This window comes from Equus przewalskii, chromosome 15 (assembly GCF_037783145.1).
Source record: "Equus przewalskii isolate Varuska chromosome 15, EquPr2, whole genome shotgun sequence".
Lineage (NCBI taxonomy): Eukaryota > Metazoa > Chordata > Mammalia > Perissodactyla > Equidae > Equus > Equus przewalskii.
The window spans coordinates 66,635,811-66,643,891 of record NC_091845.1 but is presented as its reverse complement, the minus strand read 5'-3'; the positions used below and the strand labels follow the sequence as shown (position 1 = coordinate 66,643,891).

Below are 8,081 nucleotides of genomic sequence, written 5' to 3'. Positions count from 1 at the left end.
GACGAGGGAAAATATCGAACACCCAGTGGACAAACAGACGAGGAAACTTGTTCCACTTCTGGATGAAAAGAAAAAAATTATTTACCTCTATGAAATTTTGAAACCCTAGACCTGCATTTCACAAGAGTTTGGAGTTTAAATTTATAGCACATGTGTGTTGTTAGAATCTCAACATCTAGAAATTGATTCCCCCAACCCCCACCACCTCCCCCAAAAGATCCCAGACAAGGTGCATTTGGAATGCCTGGCAGAAATAAACATAAAACCAACCTGGAGGGATGCTTCCATAAAAGGCTGAAAGGGATTGTCATAAGAAAAGGACCCTTTAAAGAGAAGCTCAGGGTGAAAAATTATAAAACATTATTTACCATGAATGAGAATGGCAGACAACAAAGAAAATTAAAATGCCCAAAACTTACAGAAGCAGCTTCTTTTGGATTGAGTGTGTCTTTGCTTTTTCTCTTATTTGGAGTAATATATTCCATGTATATTTTAAGGTGATTATTCTATTTTAACATGTAAACTTAAAAGTCTAGAACTAATAAATACCTTTACTGTCCTCTTGAATAATTCAAAGTGCTTGGGATGTTTTAACTCTGCACATCGCCTCCCGTTTTATAAGCTATTATCATTGTTATTCACTACTTTAGTTCTATTCTGTATTCCTCCTATAAATTAGACCATGAGTTTTAGACCCACCCACATGTGTAAAAACATTTTCTTACCATTTCTTTGCATATCTGTGATCTTCCTTCTGGATTATTTCCCCTGCGCCTGAAGTAAGTTCTATAGAATTCCCTTTAAGGAGAGGATGATGTGGTAAACTCCCAGGTTTTTTCTCACCTGAAAGACTTTCATTTTGCCCTTTTTCATTGAAGATAATTCTACTGGATATATAATTCTAGGTTTACCGTTGTCTTTTTTTTCTCGGAATATTGAACATATTATTCCATTATCTTCTGGTTTCCGTTGCTACTGAGAAATCTATCAATCTAATTACTGGTTGACATCTATTTTTATTTGGTGTTCTGAAACTTCAAAATGATGCGACAAGGTGTAGAGTTTTAAAAATTTCTCGTCCTTAGGAGTTTTTGGACTCTCTGGATTTGTGGATTAGTTTTCAACCACTCTAAAAAATTTCACCCATTTTCTTGTCAAAGATTAACTGATTAAGGAATTCATCTATTTTCATCTTTCATCTTTCATAAGCAATTCTTACAACTATTTTTGTTGAGATCATGACTTTTTCAAAGGTTGTGTTGTTTTCTTGAAATCTTACAAAATCTTCACTTAATAGAAAAAGAATTGTTATTTAAGATCAAAAGTGACTAATCGTTTCAGTGTGTTAAGATTGGTAGCATAATTCACATCAATTTAGAGATAAATGTCTGTTTTGCCTCCAGAGACTGGTAGAGAAGGGAGAAGAAAGAAAGGCCAATGTTTTTTAACTCCTCTGCCAGTGCTTTTGTGCTCCGAAAGCCTAAGACTTTGCTTAGAGGGTTTACAATTAGTATAAGCACTCCCAAACTTCATTCATTTGCAGACTATTTTTGTGATTGTTGTTGTATCTGTTCTGAATCTCCACATTATTATTTATCTAATATTTTAAAAAACGGACTCATTGTCATCTTAAACAATAGTATTTATGAAATCATGTTTATTGTGTTACATTTTTTAGCAATGCACGGTAACATAAATATATAACTATTAAAATTTAAAAACAATATTTGTTCATGGATCAGTTCAGATCACAAGCTCCCAGGGCAACAGGGAACATACTTTTGGAAAATACTGGATTGGGAGAATTCTTTGTGTAGTCTTTGGATATGCAAAGTTAGGTCCAAGGAACTAGGGAGTGGAGTGTCAAATTGTTCTACATAATAAATGAGAGTAATTGAATTTGAAGGGGGAAACCAAGCAAGGCTGGAAATGTTGAAATCTGGGAATTTGGAGACAAGAAGTTGGAACCTGCACTGAAAGATGCTATTTGAGTACATTGGAATCATCTGAGGCATTTAAAAGTTCATATTCCCAGACCAATTAAGTCAGCTGAGGGTGAGACTCAGACATCAGTATTTTTTTTTAAAGTTTCTCAAATTACTCCAATATGCAATCAAATTTGAAAATCTTTGCTATACAGCTTTCCTACTCAAAGTTTGGTCCTCAGAGCAGCAGCTTCACGTCACCTGGGTGCTGTGGAATCTCAGGCCTCACCCTAGCCTTACTGAAGCAGAATCTGCATGTTAAGGTCTCCAGACAGCTCACAAACACATTAAAATTTAGGAAGCCCTGACAGAGAATATTTGCCATAAAGAACTTGCATGCTTGGATTTAAGGATCCCTTACCTTACAGGGAGAGATTGCTTTCCCGGCCTCTCTTGCAGCTAGACCTGGGCATGTGATTTATACAGCACTGCTGAGATGCACCCATCCTCAATTTTGAATAGAAGACTAATGATGCCACAAACGAGTGATTGCGGAGAATACATTCTGGAGAGAGTGGCAGCAGCAGCAGCCCACTGCTGGCATCAGTTAGAGCAGCACTGCCCACTGCTGTCCGTCGTGCAAGCTGTGATGTGATTCAGTGCCCAGTGGTGGCAGCTGGAGCTTCTTCACTGGACCAGTTCTGCAGCATGATTCCATGTATCATTCCTGGAGACACAGACTTCCAACCTGGTTCTTCAGTCCTTTTCAAGATTCCCCTCCTGCTTAAATCAGCCAAAACTTCTGTGGCTATTGCTTGCAACAAAGAACCTTGATTGACTAGGTGATGAGTGAGGTCAGCCAAAGTACTTTTAAGAAGAGGGTTAACAGCTGAAAGATTTATGGCTCTTCACTCTGTGACTCCATAACATAATAGCCCTCTATTGCTTGCGACCCTTAGTAAGGTTCTATTGCATACACAAAAGCTTTGTGCCAGTGGTGTTTTGTGAGGCATGTCAAGGAAAGGGTCTCTTTTCCCTCTTTGTAGCAACATGGTATAGATAAAGACTGTATGCTGAGCAGCAAGGTGATCCGCAGATCAAATGCAGCAGGAACAGAGAACCTTGGAGCCACAAGTGACCTGGAAAAGCACAAATCATACTCTCAGAATTCCCAAAGAGATAGGAAGAGCTAAGGGTGCTATTCCCATTGCATGTGGGCTGGAGTTTGAGCCAATTTCATTTAAATCTCAAGGAACTGAGCGCCTCAGCTCCCATTGGACCTGAATTCACATTGCCCAGCATAACAACACACATCTCGAGTGCACTTGTGCATACTCACAGAGATGTCTGTCCTCTGAGCAGTGTTGCTTAAGCCCTGCTTGTTCACCTTTAATCCTAGTACCTACATAATAATTTATTCATTCAACACAGTCCCCTAAGCAGGTTGCCTGAATTTTGGGTTGGTCTGAACCAAGCTGACCTAATCTTCACAATGGCTTTGTAAGACCTGCCTAAACAGATGACTGTGAAAAATGATTGACTTATTAAAAGTAGCAATAATGACAGTAATCACTGCTATGGTGTTTACTATGTACCAGGCACTATTCTAACCATTTTACTGTTCATCTAATCTTTCTAACAATAATAGGTACTATTTTTATCCCTGTTTTATAGAGAAGGAAAAAGCAGCACAGAGAGGTCAAATAACTTGGCTGAGATGGCACAGTTGGTAAATACCAGAATGGCAATTTTTAACCCACTCAGGCTTCTGAGTCCGAGTTCTTAACCATCATGCTGCATTAGCAAACTACATGGAGGAAGAAAGGGCTAATGTAGTGGGACAATGTTAGGTATTAAATCGCTGGTTTTCCTGAGAGTAGCCACGTAAATAGGGAGGCTATGAGTCTTTCCTCATTAAAAGAAAAGTTTTCAGTTATTTCTGACTAACCTATCTTAATAAGTAGAGTTACTATCAGGACTTCAGATGCTCCATCAAAATGAAGCGAAACCCCCAAATCTACACCCAAACCATCCTATACCAGTGAATTGTTCCAACACCATCGGCCCCTGAGGAGGCTACCTGCTTAACAAAGAAGAAATGTCCTTCAGAATTGTGAATTTCCTGCAGAATTGTGCCTGTCAGAGAATCTTCTAGTCCTTTTCCCAAGCATTGGGATCAAATCTAAAGTGTTTGACCACCTCGGGCCTTGGCCCACGCTGCTGGTGCCCTACACACACATATCCTCTCTGCAATCACTTTGAAACTGCTTTCTCTGAGTCAAGAGGCATCACTGAGCAGGCTGCGTATCAGAGAAGCAGAAGCTGTTTAACACTAGTGGAGAAGCAGGGAGAAAAAACTGGCAGAACTCACTCGTCTTCCTTACCTCACGCCTAGTCACTCGTACCTCCATTTCCATAGTTTTATTCTTTCTGTGTTTAATTTTTTTCTTGTCTTTATGCCTTTTTGAAAATACGTGAATATTTCCCTTTCTTAAAATAGTTAAAAGCGTTAAATGTAGGGTTTAAGTTCCCTTTTGACCTCCAATTAGGCATCCCAGATCCCTCCCCAGAGGCAACTTTATTAGTAGTTTGATATGAATCCTTTCAGGTCTTTTTCTAGGCGTTCCTTTGTGTATACTTATATAAAATATTTAGTATTTTTACTTATAGAAATTACTTGTATTAGTGGAAAATATTTACTTCTTTTTTAGTATACCTGTAGAAAATATGTACTTGTGCTATATATTTGTACTTATAGAGCATATATATATTTAGAATATATAATACTTTATTGTATATTTTTAACACAAAAGGTATCATACTGTATACAGTCTGGCTCAGAGACTTCTAATTTCACTGTATAGATCTACTTAATTCCTTTTAACTGTGGCATAATTTTACGTATATGGATATACCATAGTTATTTAACCATTCCTTGATCAATGGACATTTAGGCCGTTTTCACTTTTTCATTGCTAGAAATTACATACAGTGAACCTGTCTAATTGGAGCCACATGAGTGTTTTTCTGCAGTGAACGCTAAGAGGTATAATTTCCGGGTCATGGGATATGTACATTTCAAATTTTAATAGATAGCATGAAACTGCCTTTTAAAGTGCTGTGCCAATATGTAGCAATGTACATCTGTGAGTGAGAGTCCCATTTATGTATTCACTTGCCAATATTATTATCACACTTTGCCAACTTGATGAGCAAGAAATGGCATCTCATTTTTTTTTATAAGATTTTTTATTTTTTTCCTTTTTCTCCCCAAAGCCCCCGGTACATAGTTGTACATTCTTAGTTGTGGGTCCTTCTAGTTGTGGCGTGTGGGACACTGCCTCAGCATGGCTCGATGAGCGGTGCCATGTCCGCACACAGGATTTGAACCGACGAAACCCTGGGCCGCATGCAGCAGAGCCTGCAAACTTAACGACTCAGCCATGGGGCCAGCCCCTGGCATCTCGTTTTCATTTCACTTTGCATTTCCCTGATTGCTCCTGCAGTTGAGCCTCTTCTTACTGTTTGTTGACTGTTCAGGTTCCTCTTCTGTGAAGGGCCTGTTCATAGCCTTTGGCCATTTTTCTTTGGGGTTGCTTGTCTTTTTCATACTATTTTGTGGGAGTCTGGCTTCTTTCTTTCTTTTCCTCCTCAGCCTCTTGGGCAAAGGGTGCAGTGGCACTGGCGCCTCCTTGAAGTTCTGGTCCAGTGCAATGAACTAGAGTTACATTCATTTCTAGGAATTTCTTTCCCTAAACTGAAAAGATGTAAGCCACGAGGGGCAGGCCCTGTGGCGTAGTGGTTGAGTTTGTGCACTCTGCTTTGGTGGCTTAGGGTTTGTGGGTTCAGATCCCGGGCGCGGGCCTATGCACTGCTTACCAAGCCATGTTGTGGCAGGCATCCCACATAGAAAATAGAGGAAGATGGACACAGATGTTACCTCAGGGCCAAGCTTCCTCAGCAAAAAGAGGAGGATTGGTGGCAGATTGGCAGCAGATGTTAGCTCAGGGCTGATCTTCCTCAAAAAAAAAAAAAAAAAGAGAGAGATGTAAGCCACGAGCAAAAGAGAAAAGGAAATCTCTGGTATAAACACCAACTGTTGAACCTTTTATTGCCTTTGAACATCAACTCTTTCCTGGATGTCCTCCTAACAAACCAGATAAGAGCTCTTCTTTAAACCAGTCAATCACTTTCAAAAAACATTTTTTAGGAACCTAAGGAATTGTCAAAGAGAAGGAGAACTATGCTTTCTAGGAGGTGTGCTTTCTAAAGAGCTTTCTATATTTTGTAGTTTTTTAAGGCAATGTGACAATCTCAAAGAAATCTACTGAGGGCAACAATGTGCTCAGGTCCAACAACTCTTCAAGTTGTGTTCTTGCCCCTGGGCCCCTCAATTTAGAGTGAGCATATGTGTAGAAAAAAGAGGTGAGACATCAGATGAATAAATACAGCATTCACGGGGCCAGCATTTAGAGCTTAGCAGAAAAGCTCTGGAAACAACTTGATTAACACAAACATCAGTTAATCTCTGATCACCCCAAAAGGGAGATGCTAAGATGTTTCCTTTTCCCCACTGAGGATTTTTCCTGTGTCCTATGTGGAATTGGCTGAAAAAGAATCTGTCTATAGTTTCAGAACCACCAAGGCTTCCCTTTTGGCAAACACTTTGTTTCGTGTAGCTGCAGCAAGTACTTCAGCCAGCCTGAACACGGGAAAGGAAGTGAGAGGACAGGAGAACAACACAAGTTGAAAGAAGATCATAGACTAAAGAGAGAAAAGACATCCGAAAAGAAGGGAATCCACATTCTTAAAAGAAAGAAAGAAAGAAAGATAGTTGAAGGAAATGTTCTTTTGTCATTTCCCATATCTGGTCAGTCAACAAGTTCTATTTGTTTTCTTCTAAATTGATTCTCTAATAGATCTTCCTTTCTATTCCCACCACTTTCTTTTAGACCGTAGGACATACCCTTGGTTAAAAAAGAAATCAGGTCGTGTTCTCTTCATTTTGTGCCTGGATGATTCCAATAGCTGTATGAGTAGAACCCATACCAGCTAAATCTTCTTCAAACACTACTGTCAATATATTGCTCTTTTGCTCTGCTCACAAACCTTCCACAGTTCCCTAGTTCCAGCTTTATCTCATTAAAGGTAACCTTTTCAGCCTGGCTCTTAGAACCCTTTTGTATATGACCACACGCTACATAACCCTAATCATAGACTGTCTCATCAACATTCCCTTTGCATTCTGCCTTCTGTATTCCTTCCATTTAGAATGCCCTTTCAGCTTTGCTTTTCTTTTCTGAATCCTATCTATTCTTGATGGTCTAGGCAAGTTTCCCCTTCTCTGTGAAGTTTTCTGTCTATTCTACCTTTATCTTCCTCTCTCATAGCCATTTCAGTGCCCAAGGTATGTAATGTGCAATTTTGGATGGCAACACTTGTGAAATTGGGTAAGGAGTATAGCAAATCTTTCTATGTGCATTGAGTTTGCATTGTCTCTAGCACTTACTGACACTGGGCAAGCTACTTACCCTCTCTGAAGCTCCATTTTCTCATCCATAAAAGTGAGAGGGTAATACTGTTCTACCTTAGAGGATCAGTGGAAGGATAGGATAGGTGAAAGGATGGGTCTATGATGCTTAACACCATTTGTTATTAGTGCCATTGAATTGATTCTGACTCCTAGTCACCCTGTGTACAGCAGAGTGAACCCTGCCTGGTCTTTTTCTACCATCCTCTCACCTTCCAGCGCTCTATCAGACAGTGCTCTGCTGCTAATCACAGGGTTTTCATGGCCAATATTTTCAGAAGCAGGTGGCCAGGTCCTTCTTCCTAGTCTGTCTTAGTCTGGAAGCTCTGCTGAAATCTGTCCACCATGGGTTACCCTGCTGGCATTTGAAATACCGGTGGCATAGCTTTCAGCATCACAGTAACATGCAGCCACTACAGTATGTCAACTGGCAGATGGATGGTGTGGTTCCCTGGCTGGGAAAAGAACCCGGCCTGTGGTGATGAGAAGGCCAAATCTTAACCACTAGACTACCAGGGCTGGTTGCTTAACACCATGCCTGGCCCATAAAAACTACACCAGATATGCCAATAATTTCCTTCCTGTCCTCATACCTGAAAAAACCTTCTCCTATCACAGCCCCAGAA

The 8,081-nt window shown here is 40.0% G+C and overlaps 1 long non-coding RNA gene across 2 annotated transcripts in view; it reads right to left on the bottom strand.

Moving 5' to 3' along the window:
* Nucleotides 1-1,637: 1,637 nt before the first annotated feature.
* The window catches only part of LOC139076199 (uncharacterized), a 47,109-nt gene continuing 40,665 nt past the window's right edge, over nucleotides 1,638-8,081 (bottom strand). Inside the window, exons 7-8 of one of the 2 annotated variants that reach the window (XR_011527566.1) lie at nucleotides 5,866-5,940; nucleotides 1,638-3,064 (exon numbers count right to left, since the gene is read on the bottom strand). This is a non-coding gene — a long non-coding RNA (uncharacterized lncRNA). Of the gene's footprint in view, nucleotides 3,065-5,865; nucleotides 5,941-8,081 lie in introns of those variants that run through there. The other variant, XR_011527568.1, reaches the window with a different exon arrangement.